Below are 20,451 nucleotides of genomic sequence, written 5' to 3' on the forward strand. Positions count from 1 at the left end.
TTCTGCATCACTTACATCCTTTCATTGCTTTTTTCAGATCATGACCTTTTTCTTGTCATGGCTGCATGTTGTGTGAAACACCCTATTCACTTATGTAATAACGTTTGCTTATTACTAGTGTTCTTCCATTTATATCCTCATTGATATTGCTGCCAAATAGCTTCCATCCACTCACGACCTTTTGTTCCTGGCTTCTTTTTATTTAACAACCTTTCTGATTAAGTTAGGCATTTGTGTTCTCTAGTAAACAAGACAAGTCATTTTAAAATATTTTTATGACATACACTAGAAACTTTTCACAAGTATGGAATATTCCTCTGATTTTAAAACCTTTAAGTGTATCTCTTTACATTCTATTCAAGTTAATTCACTAGAATGCAAGGAGTTTGGATGGCATTCTTAGAGAAATAACAATAAATTTATTTTTAAAGTAACTAGAAAATAAAATTTAAATATTATTTGTGAGAAACTGAGACACATTTCACAACTGACTGTGATACTCTGCTATATCAGCCCATTATTAATGACCATTGAGCACCAAGAAACATTCTTAAACGTTTTTGTCTTAAGCAGAGGGAGTAGCTTAGATTTTATCCACCCTGAATTAGTGAATAGATCTGTCAGGAGGATGTACAAGACACTTCAGTAAGCCCTGAGAAATATTCTTCTGTTTGTATATGTCTACTGAGAGGGTTTAAGGATTTCTACTGTCATCCAAGCGTGAAAGCTGCTGAGATAAGATGCTTTTCTTCTCTTTCTAGAAAACTTTATTGTCCAGAAATTATCCAGCTTGTTACACGCATCATAACTGGTTGCACCAAATGTGGTTGTGTTTCAGAGAGACAGATCTAGTCTCTAAGTTTCATAAGGAAGACCGCATGCAGTAAGTTTAGAAACCAGAACAGAGACAGTGGCAGACAATGCAGTACAGCCTACTTCACACTATTTCAGATTTCTTTTTTCAGACTTCCTTACTGTGGGAGATGAAAAGGGAACTATGTGAATGCCTGGACTATATTATATGGAGTCATGATAATGGGACATAGTTTGTGGCGATAAGATATAAGCCGCAGAACCTGGAGATATCTCTCCCCTAGCCCCAGAAGCAAAGTCTTATGAGTTAGACTTTTCTTATTCGTCTACCTATTTTCTTCTTTCTTCCTCAGTGAGACTCAGGGGAATATTGAGTCCTGCTTCCACTATGAATGCATAACCATTTAAAAGATCAAACTCTCCTGAGACAATAATAAACTGAGGAATCAAAGCTAGCATGTTTGGGAAGGGAGTTGATTATTAAAACAAGATATCCGCATGGATTGAGTTAAATATTTTTTTATGGCTTGCAGGCTGAGGACAATCAAAAGTCAGGCTTGTGTGACAACTAAAACTCCATTCAAAAACCTACTGGCTTAATAGCGTGAAGAAACACTGAAAAGTAGGGAAGGATGTCTGGAAAGGATATATTCAGAAAGAAGGAGCCCAAGTCTGTAAACTCTTCTGAAATCTCTGACTGATCCATGGCAGTACATACACTGGACAGACTACAAGCAGTCAGTTAAAGAGAAAGAGAAATAACCTAAAATTTTAAGCTGATGACTTAAATATTGAATGTGAAGTTTTAACCCAATCAAGTTAAGTACCTGGTGAAACAAAAATATCAACAGTCTTCACTGGACAACGATAGTACAAAGACTTTCAACAATATAACATTCATATGATCCATGATAAAATTAAATATTAATTGATATTTGAAAAGATGCAGAAAAATGCTAATCAGTCTCAAATTTTAAAAATGTCAATGAAGGCTGACTTCTGGGTAGCCCTGTTTTTGAAAATTAGTAAATAATAACATTAAAACAGAGATAGATGAGATAAATGAAAATACACTTATAATAATAATAAAAAAAGATGGAAAACCTGAGTAAGAAACAGAAGCTGAAAAAGAAGAAAATGCAAATTCTAGAACCGAAAATTATAATATCTGAAATAAAAAATTACTGGATAAAAGTTACTTTTAGTCACTTTAAAGAGAATATGCTTTGTTTCTGGTGGATTTAAGACTATATAAGAAAAGTTTGCAACACTACTTAACCACTCAGATAAAATAAGCTATGCAGTTATCAAAGAACTCTTCAAAGAGTTTTTCAGGTGTGTAGGTAGTATGTATGTATGCATATATTTATTATATATAATATGTAGTGTGTTATATTTATGTAATATATTACATCTCATAGGGTATTATGTACTTTAAATATTCACTGGTGTATGTGTGTGGATGTGTCTATATATGTATACAATTTACTATAAAATATAATACACAGTGTCAATTGTGTAACACATAATGTATGATATATAATATATACATTATATATATGTAATATGCTATATACATACATTTGCCAATGTATTTTTAAGAAGCTAGTTCAATTGAAAAAAATGTGGAGCTAGATATAATACTACATAGCTGTCAAAGAAATCTGCTAAAAAGTTGTCATATTATATATATATATATGCTATAATATATATTATAGCATGTTTATATAATATAGCAACATAAGCTATAATATATATAATTGTATGCATATATAATATATATTATAGCATGTAATATGTTAGATGGTAACATATAGGTGTAAAAATACACATGTAATATATATGAAGTTATTGCTTTTAGCCTGGTTACTGTAAACCAACCAAACAAATATTGCTTGCCAATGACAAGTTATATAAAAAGTAATGTGGTAATATGTTTCATTATGTAAATCAGGGTTATAGTGTTATAGATATTTTAGAAAGTGAACTTCTTGCTTCTTCCTACTAAAAACCTTAGGCTGGGTGTAGTGGCTTACACCTGTAATCCCAGCGCTCTGAGAGGCCAAGACAGGATCACCTCTGAAACTCAGAGTTCAAGACCAGCCTGGGCAACACAGTGAAACCATTTGTCTACAAAAACATTTTTAAAATTATCCAGGCTTGGTGGTGTACACCTGTGGACCCTGCTACTCAATAGGCTGAGGTGGGAGGATCTCTTAAGCACAGGAAATCGAGGTTGCTATGAGACATGGAAAAAAAATACTTTAAAAAAATGTTTCATTTTTACCATGCCACACTAAATATATTCTGAAGCCTCTTCCTCCTGGTCTAATTCTATGAAAATGACAAAACTGCACAGAGAAATTAGAAGCGGTTTTATCAGTGCATTAGTAATTATGGAAAGAAAAACACATATCAAAGAGGAAACTACATTGAAAAAGTAATCCAAGCCCTTTGCTTTAAAAATAGGGAGAGCTTCAAAGGTGTTTATGTCCCAAAAGTGGCAGCTTTCTAAAAAACAGAGGGAGTTCAGTGGCAATTGAAAAGTTAGCAGTTTGCAAAACCACAACTGTTATCCATGGTTTGATACTGACATATTCATTCATCCACTCCTATTTTGTCAGGTAGCATGAGAATAGAAATAAAAAAGGTACGTGACTATAGCAGCAGAGTGGTTTTTTCATTTGTCTTTAATGTGTGGAAGAATAAAATGTATATGGGAATAATCTGAATAGGTGGATGACAAGTATAGTTTTTCCCAATAAATATAAAATTAAAAAGTTACTATAACAATAACTAAAAAACTGGAATATTCCAGAAATCATGGTTGAAATTGAAATGCATCCTTAATTCTATGTTTTAAGAAGCTATCAAACTGAGACTTTCAAGATCCAGATAATTCTTTTTATTTACACTTTTCTGGAAGATAGCGAATCATGGGGAGTTGGCACAAAATGATTTTATTGAGTCCTCTAATACCTGAAACAGATAAGGACAACCTAGGAAGGGAAAGCTATAGACCAACATAAATTAGAAACATGTAATAAATCATTGGCAAACCAAACAAAAATTATATATGTAGTCATTGAAATAATATTAAAAACCAGTGGATGGTTTAACAGGCGTCCCCAAACTATGGCCCGTGGGCCACATGTGGCCCCCTGAGGCCATTTATCCGGCCCCCCGCCACACTTCAGGAAGGGGCACCTCTTTCATTGGTGGTCAGTGAGAGGAGCACAGTATGTGGCGGCCCTCCAACGGTCTGAGGGACAGTGAACTGGCCCCCTGTGTAAAAAGTTTGGGGACGGCTGGTTTAAGAATACTAAACATAGTGAAAAGCAGCAAAGCTAGATATGAGGAAATCATGTAGAAGTCTATGCAGAGAGATAAGGAAATTTTGTGAGGGAAAACCTATAGCTCATGTCTAATATGTGTCCCCAAAAAGATAATTTTAAAAAGGCCATAATCATATGGGGAAATTATTTAGAAATAAAAAAGTAAGATTCTTCAAATGAAAAAAATAAAAACAGTGCATGAAGTCCCTAGTAAGATAAATGAAAACAAATCTGTAAACCTAACCCTGAGATTTTATATATATATATATATATATATATATATATATATATATATATACACACACACATACTTCTTTTTCTTTTCTTTTTTCTTTCTTTTTTTTCCAGGTTCAAACCATTCTTCTGTCTCAGCCTCCCAAGTAGCAGGAATGCACCACCACCAAATCCAGCTAATTTATATGTATATATATATATATATATATATATATATATTTTTTTTTTTTTTTATTGGAGACTGGGTTTCACCATGTTGGCCAGGCTGGTCTTGAACCCTTGACCTCATGTGATCCGCTCACTTTGACCTCCCAAAGTGCTTGGATTACAGGTGTGAGCCACCGTGTCCGGCCTGAGATTACATTTTTAAAAAGACATCCAGCTGTATGATTTTAAATAAAGCATGATTAGAGTACAGAACATACCCATGTACAATACAGAAAATTTGAAGGACTATAATATATATTAGCACAGGCTAGCCAAAATAAAGTTCTAGAGTCAACATCGGGGTCCCAACCCCTAGGCCTCAGACCCATAGGTATCCATGATGTGTTAAGAACCGGGTCGCACAGCAGGAGGCGAGTGGCCTATAGCAGCATTACTCTCTGAGCTCCTCCTCCTGTCAGGTTGGCAGAGGCATTAGAGTCTCACAGGAGCACTAACTCTATTGTGAATTACACATGTGAGGGCTCTAGGTTGTGTGCTCTTTATGAGAATCTAATGCCTGATGATCTGAGGTGGAACAGTCTTATCCCAAAACTGTGCCCTTATCCCCTTTGGAAAAATTGTCTTCCACATAACTGGTCACTGGTGCCAAAAATGTTGGGGATCATTGGTCTATATGAATGGCAGACAAAATAGAATCTAAAGTAGAAGCATTGACAGAGATGAAAGACATTGAAAGAAGCAATAATCTATCAAGAAGACATATAACTTATAACTTTGTTCCTGTTTAACAAAACGTAAAAAAATTTAGAAAGTGAAAATTGAAATTATTGCAAGAAAAAATTTAGAATCCATAGTTCTCTCAAAGGAAGGTAGATCAAAGCAGATAGCATTGATAATAAATAAGTCATTATTATATTTAATATTTTTACTAATAAAATGAAAATATTTTTACTAACAAAATGAAAATATTTTAAATAATGTAAATAAATTTTATTTATCTGAACATATAGATTTATATAGAACTTGGCACTATTAAAGAATATGCATTGTTTTCAAGAACACATGGACTATTAACAGGAATTGTTCATACCCAGATGCTATGTGATTTCTCAACAAATCAAAATTATTGACTTAAATTAAATTAAAACCTAATAATAAATATGAGCACTCCCTCAAAAAGACCTTTATGAACCAAAAGCAAAAAGTAAAAATTCTTGTAAATAGTCCATGGGATGAAAATGAGAATTACAATGTTGAACAAAACAATGAGAAAGCTTCAATGGTAAAATGTTTGTTATGCAGCTAAAATGTACAAAAATGAATATATATATATATACTTAAGTGGGTATAATAGGAAATAACACATATTACAATTTAATGAGCTAAGCTTTCTTCTTAAAGCTAGGTTTGGTGGCACAAGCTTGTAGTCTCGGCTACTTAGGGGGCTGAGGTGGAAGAAACACTTGAGCAAAAGAGTTCAACTCTAGCCTGGACAACATAGCAAAAACCTCTTATCTTCTCTAAAAAATTCACTGTGGTGCCAAAATGTAAAATATAGATTCTCAGAGAATGAGAAATTCAAATTTTAAAGATTTGCCTAAAGGAAAAATTTCCCAACTTGGAAACCATGCCCATCAATAGCTTTGATTTATGTATAACATACACATGTTCTGTATTCAATAGATTACTATGCTGTTATAAATGCATTGATATAGTCAATTTCATGGGGGAAAAAAACCCATCAGTTATTCTAAAGTAGAGAGCAGATTATAAAGTAGGAAAGCAGATTATAAAGTAATATGCATTCTGTAATCCATATATGCTAACTATAGCTCTTTTTATGGTTATATATGCAGAGAGATTAAGCACAAAAATCATGGCAGTTTGGGTGGTGGTATACTAGGAGACTTTTTTTGTTCCTTTTTGATTTAGTTCACTCACTTTTTTTTTGTTTAACAAATCTCTATACATTTTGCAAATGTACATTTATTTTAAAAAGACAGAAAGAAACTTTAAGAGTATCTTTAGAGAACAAGTTGTACATTTATGCAGAATTATGTATCTGTACATTGTTGTTATTCTTCAGATGCTGGGTATTGAGCCTACAATGGGGTTTCCAGGAAGATCTAAGTTCTCTTTTGGCATACTAGCACTATGAATATACTATGAATATGTTTTACTTTTTGACTACACACACACACACACACACACACACACACACACATACCATTTAAGGAAGGTATGCAGAACAGTTTAAACACGTACATTTACTATACTTCATTACAGATGGATTGAAGCTGTTTTATTCTAGTGGCTAATTGATAGACCTTTTAATGTCATCTCAAGGTTGAGAAGCCAAATATATTATTCCAAGTTCTGAATAGTTTGGTAACCTTTTTCTTTCTTTGTGAGAAAAGGAGAACTGTGTCCATCGTGGAAGAAAGTGTGATCTCTGGAACAGCAGTGCAAGAGAGGCAAGATCACAGAGAGTGGTTTGGCAAATGTTAGGTTATGCTCTGTGTCATCATGCCTTGTGTTTCAGAGGGATAACATTTACCTCTGTTTTTCCCACATATGCTTCTAATGCTTCTGCTTTCAATTCTAGGCCAGGTTTTGAAAAATCAAAAACACCTTTGGTGGGTTCCATAGGAGACTTCAAACACTTTTTGTTGAAGCAGGTCCTGGTGGGAGTGATAATATAGGCTGGGTAGAGAGGGCCCGCTGCTGGGCATCCTGCCTCCAGCCTTGCTCCACATCAGAAAAAGTCCATGCATCTGTGTTCTGCTGGCTGCCTGGCCTGCCTTAGCCACACCAAAGCCACAGATCCCTCTGGGCTGGGAGGGCAGAGGAAGAAACACAGTGCTCTGTGGACCAGGAGGAGAAAACCCCCAGATACTAAGGATGTGTCTGAAAAAGGGTATACCTATCCTAAGAGATGCTGAAAAGAAATAGGAAATTCAGTCAGTGACCTTTCTTGTCTCTTGATGCTCCGATCTTTTAGTGACAGGTTTCCCAACCTTCTCTTTAACTGTTTCCTCCAATTTCTTGTTGTCTTTCCTCTAATTCATGCATCTCTGTGAAAGCACCACACACATTCATTTTTGAGGACATTTCTTGGTTTGCATTTTCAGCAAAGCATCTTTGTGCATGTGCAGGCCAGTATTCATTTGTAGTCTGCTTGTGAGAACTCCAGGGGTTCGTGGAGATGATTTTCTCATCCTATACACAGCCTATTACAGAAGAGACATGGCTGCCATCAAGGGATCTGTGCCATTAGAACATTTGGTTTCTAGTCTCCCAAATCCTCTTTGTTTTTGATCGTGACATTTCTTCATGCTCAGATGCATACGTGATGTAACATTCTTTGTTGATGTTCTGAAATGTGTTTTAGAGTTATTTTGGCTTCCACAAAATAAGAATGGGGCGCAAAACTTTCTGGTTGAAATGCTAATCTTTGGGGCTTTTTCTTTTGCTTTTCTCCTGCTTTTAGGTACCATGCATATTTGTAAAGCTTTACACCCAAGACTGGTATTTAATAGACCCTAGACTGTTTTGTGGGAAACAGGGCAAATGAGAAGTCTCTCTAGGGGATTTGTGGGCCTTTATTGTGGTGCCAGAGTATGCCCTAAAGGGGAGCCACTCGCAGCCTAATTGTTGAGGAGTGATAGAAGCTCAACAGCATGTAAACTCTACTTCTCGCTTCAGCTAAAAAGGTGCTTATAAAGGTAGCTGGGCTATTTTAGCAATTTGCCTTATTTCGAAAATCCAATTTGGTAGCTTCATTAAAGGGCACTAATTTAGTGTCTTAGGGGAATATATGTATAAAGGAGCTTGTCAACAATCGTAGATGTTTTCCAGTGTGTAGATGAGCTCAACTCCCCAAGCTGGGGTTACCTGGTTACATGCCTGCTCCTTCATTTCAAACATAATACAAAATAAATTCAAAAGCCCTCAAACCAAGAGAGGAACAGTACCACTGCCTCTTTCCCAAGTACTGTCTCCCATTCCTCAAGTTAGGGTGCTCTTTGTGCATAAACACATCTGCAGTTGACATAGTCAGTCTGTCACCCAGAGGTCTAATATGGAGGACGATAGTTTTCGTTAGTTTAGTGATGGTTAGTAACAGTCTAAGGGCCTTAAAGGATGATAACTGTCTTAAATTGTTTAAAAAAATAGAAACACTTTCTGAATGCCTAGATTCAGAATTACTTATTGCTCACTGCCTGCCTAATACTCCCAAGGGTATATTTCAGTCCCACATTGGGACAAAACATTTAAAGTTGAGTAGCTGAATGCTAATTATCTACATAGCCTCAAATAAACTTGAGCCTTCTACAGTTTATGTTGACAAAATATTATGAGAAAAGATAGAAAATAGTTGAAGCAAATTAAACTTATTCTTTGGGATGCTTTTTTTAAAAAAAATAAAATAATGAAGCTTAAAATCCATGAAATACTACAACAAATATTGTCATCAAGTTTGTCAATACACAGTTAAGCTATGAAAAGAGTTTTGTTTTTTCAGATAATCACTAGAGTTTGTGCTAAGAATACTGAGTTCTCCCTCCCCTCTTTTAATAGCTATAATTTCTAATCCAGTTTATAGAACTGGGTCCCATTTTAAAAAATAAACTCTCAGAGTGAATTCTGTTTTTTTTTTGTTGTTTTTTTTTTTTTTTTTTTTTTTTTTGTAGAGACTTTGTGTTATGAACAAGCTGCTAAGGTTTCCTATTAATAGATTACCTGTCTATCCATTCAGGAGATGCTGAGATATGGTTCTGTCCAGAAGAGAAATCAAATACACTAACTTTCTTCCTATGCAGTCTCAATTTCCCCCAAAGAAAAATAGATTTTTCGGAATGCCTTGAGCTGAAGGAAATGGTAGTAAATTAGAAATGCTTTCATAGTTTTTTTTAAATTTTATATTTCTGGAAGGAAGGAGAAAATACCTGTAAAAAAAGCACTTTGGAGATGACTAAGTAAAAATGATAAGGATATAGATCAAAGTAACTGTTCTGAATTCATTGGGTTTGGTTTGTCTGAAAACTCATACAGCAGATTCATTCTTATTCTGGTGAGAGCTGAACACCAAGGGAGACAATTTCGAATCGTTGGAAAATAATTACCTATTCATCAAGGGTCGGTACAACCTTATACTATTTTTATAGTCATTTCTAGAAGTACACATATCATTTATTTGAGATTTATAATCAATATCTTAGCACATATGAACATGGCCACAGCTATAGAAATCAGGTTTCTGTAATAATGCAAAGACATTTATCTTAACAAATCTGTTTGTAATGTCTGTCATTATGGGTGAGTGTTCCCAAATAAGCAAAACTAAAAGGATGTGGAAAATTTCATGACATATTTTATATGCTAGTTATTTATTTGTTGTATATTCATGGGGTTACTAATTACAGCTGGTAAAAGTTGATTTTCTCCTCTTCAGTTTATTGTGAGATGGGGCGTTCATTTCATGAGATACATAGTTATTCAGTGTCTACATTTCAGAAACTGAATTGCTGGATACAGTCAAAATGAGCTTTGGCAATTCCATGTGTGAGTGTACAACTATAATTTTGCTGCACATTAATAACAATCTTGCAAAGAAGCCCAGAATCAAATGCCTTGCTCTCAGCTGGGGGCAGAAAGCTAAAGTGGTATATCTTGGCTGGTGACCTATAATGTTGGAAAAGCAGGCTCTACATTCACTCAGAAGGGGTAGGTGGCGTTCTGGAAATTTATTCCCTCTTCTTCACTGAGCCTTTTCCTTTTTTTTTTTTTTTTTTTTTCTCTCCTTGTAGTGTGTTAGTGAGTGCTCAGAGACAATGAAAAAAAAAAAAACAACTGAATCACAGATAATAAAAATAGTGCCTCTCTAGAACAAGCGGTAAAATCAAGGATTTTATTTCTTCAGGTGTCAACTCTGTTCCTTCCCCAAGTCCTGCCCTGCCCAGGCTTCTGCGGCACCTCAGTGATTCCAACTCAGCGATCAGGTGGGCAGAGGTCTGGGCAGTCACCCACAGGGAGGACACTTGCTGCTGCCCGCTCGGACTTGCGGTCTTGGTCAAAGCAGAGAATCTCCAAGAGGTCCCAGGCTACGGATGCATTCGGGTGGGGCGAGGTGTTATTATTGCTGGATTGTCTCTGCAGAGTTTGCCTGGAGAGTGAGCGCTAGAGGGAGTGGAGCAAGTGTCCCCAGGAGTCCAGGGGCGCCTCCCCCCCCCCCCCAAGACGGGTACGCTGGAGGGCTCGGGCACGGGGGACGAGAGAGAATTCCTGCCTTCTGGCTGGGAGCAGGGAGGCGGTGTGGCGGGGCAGGGGGCAACGTGCCAGTTTTCTCTCTGATTAATGATGCTCACGCTGCTGCGCGTGGCTCATGCGCTTTGTCTCCAGCCTTAGGGCTGGCGGAGAACAGCCCAGGGAACGAGTGGTACCGCGGGCGCCCAGCGCACCCAGCAGGTGCCATCCCTCTGGATGGGCCAGTTCTGGATGCTCCCCAAGGGACAGAGGCCGCGACGCCGCCAGGCGCCCGGCTTCGGCCACCTCCCGGGTGTGGCGGGTCTGTGGCCCGGGGTCTCCGGCCAGAGCAGCCGCGGAGCCACGTGCAACACGCGCGTTGCCCTCAGCCCGGGCGGGGACCGGACGCATCCGGGGCTGCGGGGAGGAGCCGGGCGCCGCCCCCGGCGGCAGTGCCAGTCGCGTGGGAGGGCACGGACCGGCGGAGGGGCAGACGACGGAGGCGGCCAAACAGGAGGAGCGGGACCGAGGGATCGGCCGAGGCTGGCTGGCTAGGGGTGGGACTGGCAGCGCCACGGACAGGTGGGAGCAGCCAGACAGCCCGAGAGAGGGAGCCCAGAACGCAGCGAGAGCGAGAGCGTGAAGTAGGCAGGGAGAGGCGCCCGGAGAGAGAGACAGCCGCGCGCGCGCGCCTCCTCCCTCCACGCGCCCTCCTCGCACCGCGCGCAGCGGCCAGGAGCGCAGAGTGGGAGAGGACCGTGGGCACAGGAGGCCGGAAGAGGGACGCTGCGTGGCTGGCGGGACGGAGGGATTCGGACGGACGGACGGACCAGCGCGCAGACTGGCAGCCTGCGAGAGGGGCGGCTTCGAGAGCAGAGCGCAGGCTAGCGGGAATCCCGCGCGGAGCGGCTGGGCGGACCGACAGACGGTCGGACTGACAGACGCGCAGACGGACAGAAGGGCAGACGGGAGGCGGGGGCGCGTCCACTCCTCGCGGCCGGCCGGGCGGAGCAGGCGGCGGTGGCACCTTCTGAGCGCGCCCGGAGCGGAGACCGGCGGCAGCAGGTGCAGCGGAGACGCCCGCCGCGACCGAGCCGCCGCCGCCGCAGCCCTGGCTGCCACAGCTGTGCGGAACTCCAGCCGACGCTGCAAAAAGCTCCGTTTACTAGCAGTTAAATAAATCAACCAAAAACCAAACAAACAAACCAACCCAACAACAACAACAACAAAGCCAAGCCAAAAGCCAAAACTAACAAATCCAGCCAAATCAATCACTAAGAAACAATACTATTAATAAAATCCAAAACTAAATCAAACCCATCAAGGCACCAAGACGCAGGGGGGATATCCACTGTTCGATCAAGGTAATAATCGAGGTCTTCCGACGTGAACATTGCACGCCTTTTGTGGCTTTTTAAGAATTCCTTCTTTCTTTCTGCCATATATCTGTGTGTCTCTTTTGAATTATTTCTTGTCTGTATTTCTCGTGTTTGTAGAAAGCTGATGTTGTTATACATGTATTGTGTTTTGTGTGTTTCGTCAAGGAGGGATGGACGCTCCTTCCCCCAAAAAAGACAGAAGTGGAAAGCTGGAACTAAATTGAAAAGGGCAATGTTTTTCATCGGAGAAGTCTACGGTGATTTCTATAGGCGTTATGGTACAAAGTTTGCAATGCTCTTTTTGGAAGAGACCTATTGAAGAGGTAGAAACTTATACTCTGTTTGTTGTCCTGGCAGGATTGGGGTCCTAGGTCCCAAGGGGTTTAGGGGGAAGAAAAGAAAAGATGTTCAGTTTTATTTTTATATGCATGAAACCAGTGTTTCATCGCAATCACCAGTTTACTTTCTGTCTCAGGTTGTAGATATGGTGGTAGAATTGAGTTGAATTAGACAGGTGTTTCGAAAGTTTCTTAGGAAGAGAATTAACTCCCTCAATGTTTATGCATAGAAATATAGCTGAGGTGGATGTGGCTGCTGTCAGCTATTCAGATTTGCTACCTGATCACCTTCTGAAGATGTAGGATAAGGACAGAATCCAAGCCTAAAAGACAAAAAAAAAAAAAAAAAAAAAAAAAAAAGAGAGAGAGAGAAAAAGAGAGAGAGAGAGAGAGAGAGAATTGCAAGTTATAGGGGTGGGCAGCTAAGAAATATAAAAGGCTGGTAGAAATCATTTTCATTAGAATGTGGTTAGAGTACAGATATTCATTTTGATTTATGATTTCTTTCAGTTTTTTGATTTTTGATTTTCTACCAGTGTGACCCTCAAGCTCTCAAAACAAGAAGGATATTCCTCAAAGTTGAAATGAATCTATGTAAGATTTTGTTCAAATGAAGAATCAATTTTAATGATTCCTAACCCCTCCTCATCTACTTTGGAGATAAAGACTGCTATGATTGTTTTGGGTAAACAGACAAGTGGAAATGACAGGAAATCATTTTTTATTTGTTAAAAATCAGAAAACCTTTGACACACACTTTAAAATAAATACACCTACTCCTTTGATCTTCTATGTATGTATTACCACAGGGCTTAAATATCTTAATAGGATTTTAGTTAATGTCATTTTCATGAAAGACAGTCATTCAGAAACCAAGAGCTCTATGTTTTGTCCAAATAGCCGAGTAATCTCCTATCTTGGCAGTAATTGCTTTTGCTGCATTTCTAATGTGTATTGCATGAAGAGGTTATGCATACACTCAAGTGTGTGTGTGGGTTTTCAAGGTATGTATTTGTGTTTCCTTTGTTATAACATTCTCCTACTTTTCATCACTTTGACTAATAGAATATTTGTAAATTTTCTGGAGAGTGAGTTTGGGCATATGCTTTGAGGGATATGCTTCTGCATCACAAAAGATATGGAAACATAATTGATTACTTGCTTATCAATAATATTTTGATTTTGTTTAAATGAAATTTTTAAGACATTCGGATTGCTATGCATTCATGTTTTAAATTTACCCTCTCTGGGCATGTTTTATGTCATTTGATAAATAAAATAACTAAGTTACTTCAGAAAAATACCTATTAAGCAGAGTACTTTGTTTAGAGAAGGTATATTTAAAGAAACTTATACAGCTAAAGAAATTGACTTTCATCTTCTCAGTGACTTAATTTCACTACCTGCTGATTTGTCCTTTGCAGTATTTAGTTCAGACCAAGACAGAATTGTGTGTGCTGTTAGATTTGCAAATTGCTGATCTCCCAGTGACTTTCCCTCTTAGATCCCAGTTGAGTATGGTTACCTTGAGAACTGTGGTATTAGCCGTGTTAGAGCATGCTCCACTGGGGAGTTCTGTGCAGTCTATTTTTAATGCTATTTAATGAAGGAGCGAGCGCCTCACTCAGCAATAAAAGAAGCATGAGGGAAGACAGAGCAGTGCATGGTTATGGATACTGGACAAGGATATTTGGAAAGGTGAAGACTGACCACTGAATATGGTAATTTTAATTAAGTCCTAATATATTGTATGAATGGAAATATTGATTTTTGTTAGAGAATTATACATGAATAGTTCAATGGATGTTTTCGTATACCTCTTCACTAGTTCTTAGAAAGAAGACTCAATAATATGAGTTTTTAAAACTTGAGGGAGATACTAACTGGGAAATTCCTGCATGCATACTATTTTTAATACAAGCTGTCATATTCTTGGGTGGTGAGAAGTGCAGAAATAATTTCAAATTCCTAAAATATTGTTCTGGTGAAAGGTTTGGAGCTCGTATAACATTCTGCGAATAAAATAACTAATGTGATTCTAAGATACTACAATAACCTGAAGCTCTGCCTTGTGAATTGCTTCATTTTTTTTTTTTTTTTTTTTTTTTTTTATGAACTTGGAGTCTAGGTCCAGAATTGTAACAACTTAAGGAAGCAGGAAGTTTTGATTGAACTTGATAAGAATATTTGGGTTGTTTTCTCTCCTTTGCATTAAGATAAGCACCGCAGATTATCTTACTGAAGGTTAAATATTTTAAAAATATATATATATATATAGCAGAGGCAACACTGATAACTTTCGGCAAGTTGTAATGAGGGACAAAATATCTTAGCATTATAGTGTGTACAATGCAAGAAGCCATCTGCCTGCAGCATTTGCATATATACAGAACACCTGTCTTGAGGTAGAAAGTGAGAATGTTCAATCAGAAAGGTCTTGTGTTGATTTTCATATTAACAACTTACTATAATCAGGGTTTTTTGTTGTTGTTGTTCAGAGTAAAACTAATTAGACAAAATGCTTAAGTAGTTTCAAAGTTAATAAACATAAGAGAAAGTAAGCAGTTTCTATTAGTTGGGGAAGTTAGTCATAGAATTTTTAAATAAAGCTGTTAGAACAATGTGCAAAGTTGATCTGGATTTTTGCCAATTCTTATGAAAAATGATCCCCAAAAATAAACTATTAAGGAAAATACATCACAAGGAGTTACTGTGATTTTTGTTTGTCTTTTTGACTTAGCTCTAGAGGAGGAAAACAACTCACACAGGCTAAAATATTTCCCTTAGTGGTCATGTATTTTGAACCACAATGCTGATACCTTTCTCAAGCTTCTCAAATCAGTAGGCATTCTCATCTGAATTCAATGTCTATTTTGTCTGTGGACAAGATAATGATAAGCTACATGAGTAGAGTGTAGGATGAGTCAGCCACTGAAGATACAATATGCAAGGTAGCCAGAGTGAATATGATTGAGAATTCTCATTAGTATGAGAAGACAGTTTGACGTCCATAAGGTTGGAAATTACAAAATAATCATTTGTATATAAGTCAGTTTAATTCAGATCTGCTTTGTGACAAGGTTAGGAAAGAATGTGGGGCTTAAAGGTGATGTCGACAATGAAAGCCATTTCTTCAGATGGTAAGTACTGGCATCATTCTAACTGGTATCACATGGTAGTAGCCTATTTAGAAATTTGTGAATCTTTAATCACAAAAAGAATTGAGTTCCTTAAAAATGTATTATGTCACCTGGAACGTTCTTAATATATTTTAAGTCAGAGATGATGCATTTGTAAAATATATACTTCCTCTCTTTAGACAAAGGATCTTTTTGATTCCAGAAGCTCTACATTTCTGTGGACTTTGCCTTCTTTTATTTTTTATTCTAGCATTTAATGTTAAATATGATAAATGAATTTCAAGCAGCAATGAAAGCAAATGCTGAAGGACTGTTGAAGGAAAAAAAGAATATTAACAACATGTATTTGTAACTAGATTTGTTTTTCTTAGAGTGTCTTTGCTTCTGAGTGTTGGTTTCCTTTAGGTGGCTTTATGCCAAGTTTTAATAAATTGATTATTTGTAGTGTCTTAGTGTTATAATTTAATTAATTTTGCTCATCTTGAATTAATTTTGGCCCTAGATATTGAAGTATGTACTACTTGTATTTCTACATCATAGCCAGTGGTCTATAGGATTAGATATGAGCTGAGCTATAAAGTATTTAAATTATATACATAATGTTTCATAAAGAATAAAGTGCATGAGAAAGAATATCAGATTTATTCAGCAGTTTTTAAATGTCTGGTAACGTTGTTATTTGTAGTCTCAAAATCTTCTGTGGTCTGATGATATTTTCTTTCGGCATGAAATGTTCATATAACGTTTTGAATGCACCTTTCTCTAAACTTACTGGGACATATCTGTGCTTTCAGAAATCGCTATGCAGGCAAACCAAAAAAGTGAATTGAAATAATTACATCAAGACAATGAAGGGGATGTTGAAAAACAAAGGGGTTTGCTTGAGTGCATCAAATTGCTGTCTACTTTCAGATGGAATCCTTAGCATCATATTATGCTTCTTCTTCTTTTTTTTTTTTTTTTTTTTTTTTTTGTCATCATTATAGATCCTGGAATTGCCAGGTGGAGAGAATGTTAATCACTGTCCATTGTCACAGTAGATCAATATTTTTAGATTTCTTTACACACTTTGCCCAAAGAAATGTCTTTCGGCAGTTGTATAAGCCCTGTTTAATATACCTTTCAATGGGACAGGTTTAGTAGATTTTTGTGTACGTTTTGTAATAAAGTGATGTGTATTAGGATACAGCTGTAATTGCGACATTAAAATGTTGAAGCATTAGTCCAAAATTGTCTCATTCAAGGAATCTATTCATAATTATTTCTCAGTCATAAATTCATACGTTTTAAAAGTAATATACATTGCAATTGTTCCTGTTACCTAGCAAAAGAAAATCACCTCATTTTATCCAGGTAAAGAGGGCAAGTGTCCACTAATAATTATCCCTTTTAAAAACAGGCCTTTTACTACATTCTCACATTTCACACTACTTCAAGAAGATACAAGTCTTAAATTAGAAATCCGTTATGAATAACACGCAAAATATTAAGATTTTATTAACAAAATCCTTCCTGTAAACAATAACATTGGTTTTAAAATAATTGCAAATAAATTTGATTGTAGTTTTAGGGGAGGATTCAAAATTTTTAACAGAAAAACAATTACGTCACTTTTTATTTCAAATATTTCAGCAAATTTTGTGGAGCGTTTTGGCATATTGTGGGCAATGTTTCTTTGCAGAATTGCAAAGTGCAATATACCATCGTTTTTTCTGCAGCTATTTCACTGGAACAAATTCACAAAGCATATCTAGCTAGATAAGCCCAGTCATCTCTCACTGATACTCACACAAATTAGGAAATAATTCCTTGTGATAGAGACATCCAAAAAAACTCAGTGGTTCCATGGCCAAATTTAGTGCTGGAACTCTTAATAATGGACAAGCATTCTTTTTCATTTGTATTATCTTTGCTTGCTTCTTTATTATACACTAAATACTTGAGATAAGAACAAGAACTCTCTCTAGGGAAACAGAAACCAGAGAAATGGTTTTCATATACTTAGCAGATTTCCCTTTAATTGCTAAGATACAATACTCATTCAGAACATTCTAGTCCATTGGATCATACCCTAAAAAAAGATAGTTTATGCATGTTGATATATTTTTGGTCTAGTTGAAATTGAGAAACAAGCAGTGAAGTAAAATATTTCCACATCTTTAGAAAACAAAATTGAACAACAACTTCTGAAAGTTTTATGGTCCTATGAGTTGTGATAAAATATCTTTTATCCTTTGACACATAAACCAGAAGGCCCAGCTATCATCTAATTGCTCAGTGATTCAAGTTGCTTTCAGATTATCTCACCACTGTTACATAGACCTAGAAAAATCAAGCTACTGGTCAATAGAGGGTGAAGGAAGGGCATGTCAACTCACTGAAATTCAGTGACTCCTCATAATTGCTTAAATTTTATTTGCCCATAAATTCAATGGAAAAAAATTGGAAAGCTAACAAATTTATTTTTCAGATTTTTGCATGTTTCTAAAACCGCAAGCTAAAGTCCTCACAAAAAGTTCTAACATAGAAAAATAAAAACATATCTGTACTCTGGATTTGCTTGTTTTCCTTAGCATTTTACTTGTTAATATGTATGTAACTTTGTTGGAAATCCCAGTGTTGCTGGCATCTGATTTGATTTAATCATCAAAGAGCTTTTGGACAGAAAACAAGTAGATTCGATGTGAGTATATGACAGAATCAAGATTTCTGCAGCATTTGCAAGCTTTAACTACTCAATGCTTCTTTAAAACAATTTTTAAATGGGTGTAAAGAGGCTTTTGGTTAAAAACTATGGTACTTTATTCTCTTTGTTTAGAGAAAGAAGATTAAGGTTTTTAGTCAAATCATGATTCTTTAAGCCAATGCAGCATATAGCTCTATTAAAATTACTATGGAATTCTACGAAATTAATTAATTGTTAGAATTCTGCAGTCATACTTATGATCTTACTTCTTTCGTATCTGGCCTATAGGAATGATCAAAGCTAACACTCTTAGATGGCTTTGTTTATATTTTTTTTTATTTTAAATTTATTTAGATATGCTGATGTTGTAAGAATTTTGGGAAATTGTCAAACAACCGGCATTGCACTAAATTCAAAAATTTTACATCAAAGAACTAGCTGGTATAAATGATTCTTCATTTTTTTTCACTCCCGTGTCATTTGACTTTGGTCACAACAATTTTTTTGTATGTGAAGACTCAAATTTTTCTCATAATCACAAATTTTCACATAATCACTAATAGCGCTCTGGAATAAGATAATCTAGCATATAATCATGTTGCATACACATGCTGCAGCTATCTGCTTACCCTTAACATTGTTAAGCACTCTAACAACTGAATGCCTTAATCTTTAATTATCATTATAATTACTGTCTTCAGTCAGAACTTCGTATGACTTGGTGTTTAGTGTTTCTTCAGCGTCAAGAGGTAGGAGAGTATACATAGCGAATGTGATAGAATTTATATATTGCAACAAATTTATACATCTTCCAGGATAAGTATGCAAATATCTCTCCAGCAGGGAAATTATTGTATTCCAAAAATAATTGTAATGTCTGTGTTAATTGTCTGATATAATGTGGGAAGCTGTAGACAGAGATATTTTGAATTTAGTGGAGCTTCTGATTGAGGTTCAGATTAAAACTACTAGAAAGGTTGTATACCAAAGGTATGCTAGGAGCTTATCTGAGAGGGAACCAGGTAAATGAGCTGTAAGCAATGAAGGAAAGCTTTACCAAGGAGGCACATGGCCCTCCGGGAGATTCTACACCTTAGAGAAATGCACAAAATTGGATTAAAATGAAAGGTCCAGGGAAATAAGGGCTAAAAGTAGTGTATCTGAGTGTCACTTTCTGTGGCTTGCCTTCATATATATGCAGTTCACCACCTGAACTGGTGCATGGTACTGGTGTTTGGCTTCTGGGTCTGAGTAAATAACGAATAGTGTGACTGTGGCCGAAGCTCTAAACCTCTCTGTGCTTCACAGTTTCTACAGGTATAATTGGGTAGTAACAACAGTCCCGACTCAGCAACTTACTAGTTGTGTGACTCTGGCAATTCAGTTAACTCCTCATTGCTTCAACTTTCCCATTTATAAGGTAGGAATAAGACCTACCTTGCATGATCAAAGCAGAAACAAAGCACCTGACTCATGGGTATTATTCAGGTAAAGGAAACCACCTTCCTTTCACATAAAAAAATTCAGAGATTGACTCTTCTTTCTTTAAAGGATCCACACCTCCATTTAAGAAAAACAAAAATCTTTTCATAATTTGGGATACAGCTCTCCTTCATTTTTATCCCATAATATTCCTGATTTAAAATTGGTGATGCTTGACTCTTTCTGTGCTATGAAATACTGAAGGTAGTAACTACTCTCAGAAGTGTTCATCGTATAAGGAATATGATGCTTAATAGGGCCATAATCTTCTATCAGTTCGTAAGGGAAGACATGGTCTAATTCAGTGTTGTCTAAAAAGTGAATATATGGGTATTGTTTCTCTAGAACATTCTAGTTGCCTAATTTCTACCATTTAAATGGGGTGAATAAAAAACCAAATCATTGAATAGGAAACAACTGGAATGAATCCATAAAGGAAAAAACTAAAATTCTGCGTTAGTGGATGAGGGCAAGGACTAGCAGTATATTTGAGGTGACACGAGAGAAACATTTTTCTAGTCTACAACAAAGCAAATAGAGCTTTGGCCTCACTAAAGGGTCCTTGGCACTCCCACAGAAGGCTTCGGCTTCCTGTCTCCAAGCACAGAGTGAGCTGTTTGCATGGGGCAG

At 37.0% G+C, this 20,451-nt stretch overlaps 1 protein-coding gene across 24 annotated transcripts in view; it reads left to right on the forward strand.

Annotated features, from left to right (window-relative positions):
• Positions 1-11,187: 11,187 nt before the first annotated feature.
• ARPP21 (cAMP regulated phosphoprotein 21) overlaps positions 11,188-20,451 on the forward strand; it is a 158,483-nt gene continuing 149,219 nt past the window's right edge. For 2 of the 24 annotated variants that reach the window (XM_039461933.2, XM_074405980.1), the window contains exon 1: positions 11,191-12,160. The gene's annotated coding sequence lies outside the window, so the exon portion shown is untranslated. The other 22 variants (XM_074405979.1, XM_074405981.1, XM_074405987.1 and 19 more) reach the window with 17 other exon arrangements.

The sequence above is a fragment of the Saimiri boliviensis genome, chromosome 9 (assembly GCF_048565385.1).
Source record: "Saimiri boliviensis isolate mSaiBol1 chromosome 9, mSaiBol1.pri, whole genome shotgun sequence".
NCBI lineage: Eukaryota > Metazoa > Chordata > Mammalia > Primates > Cebidae > Saimiri > Saimiri boliviensis.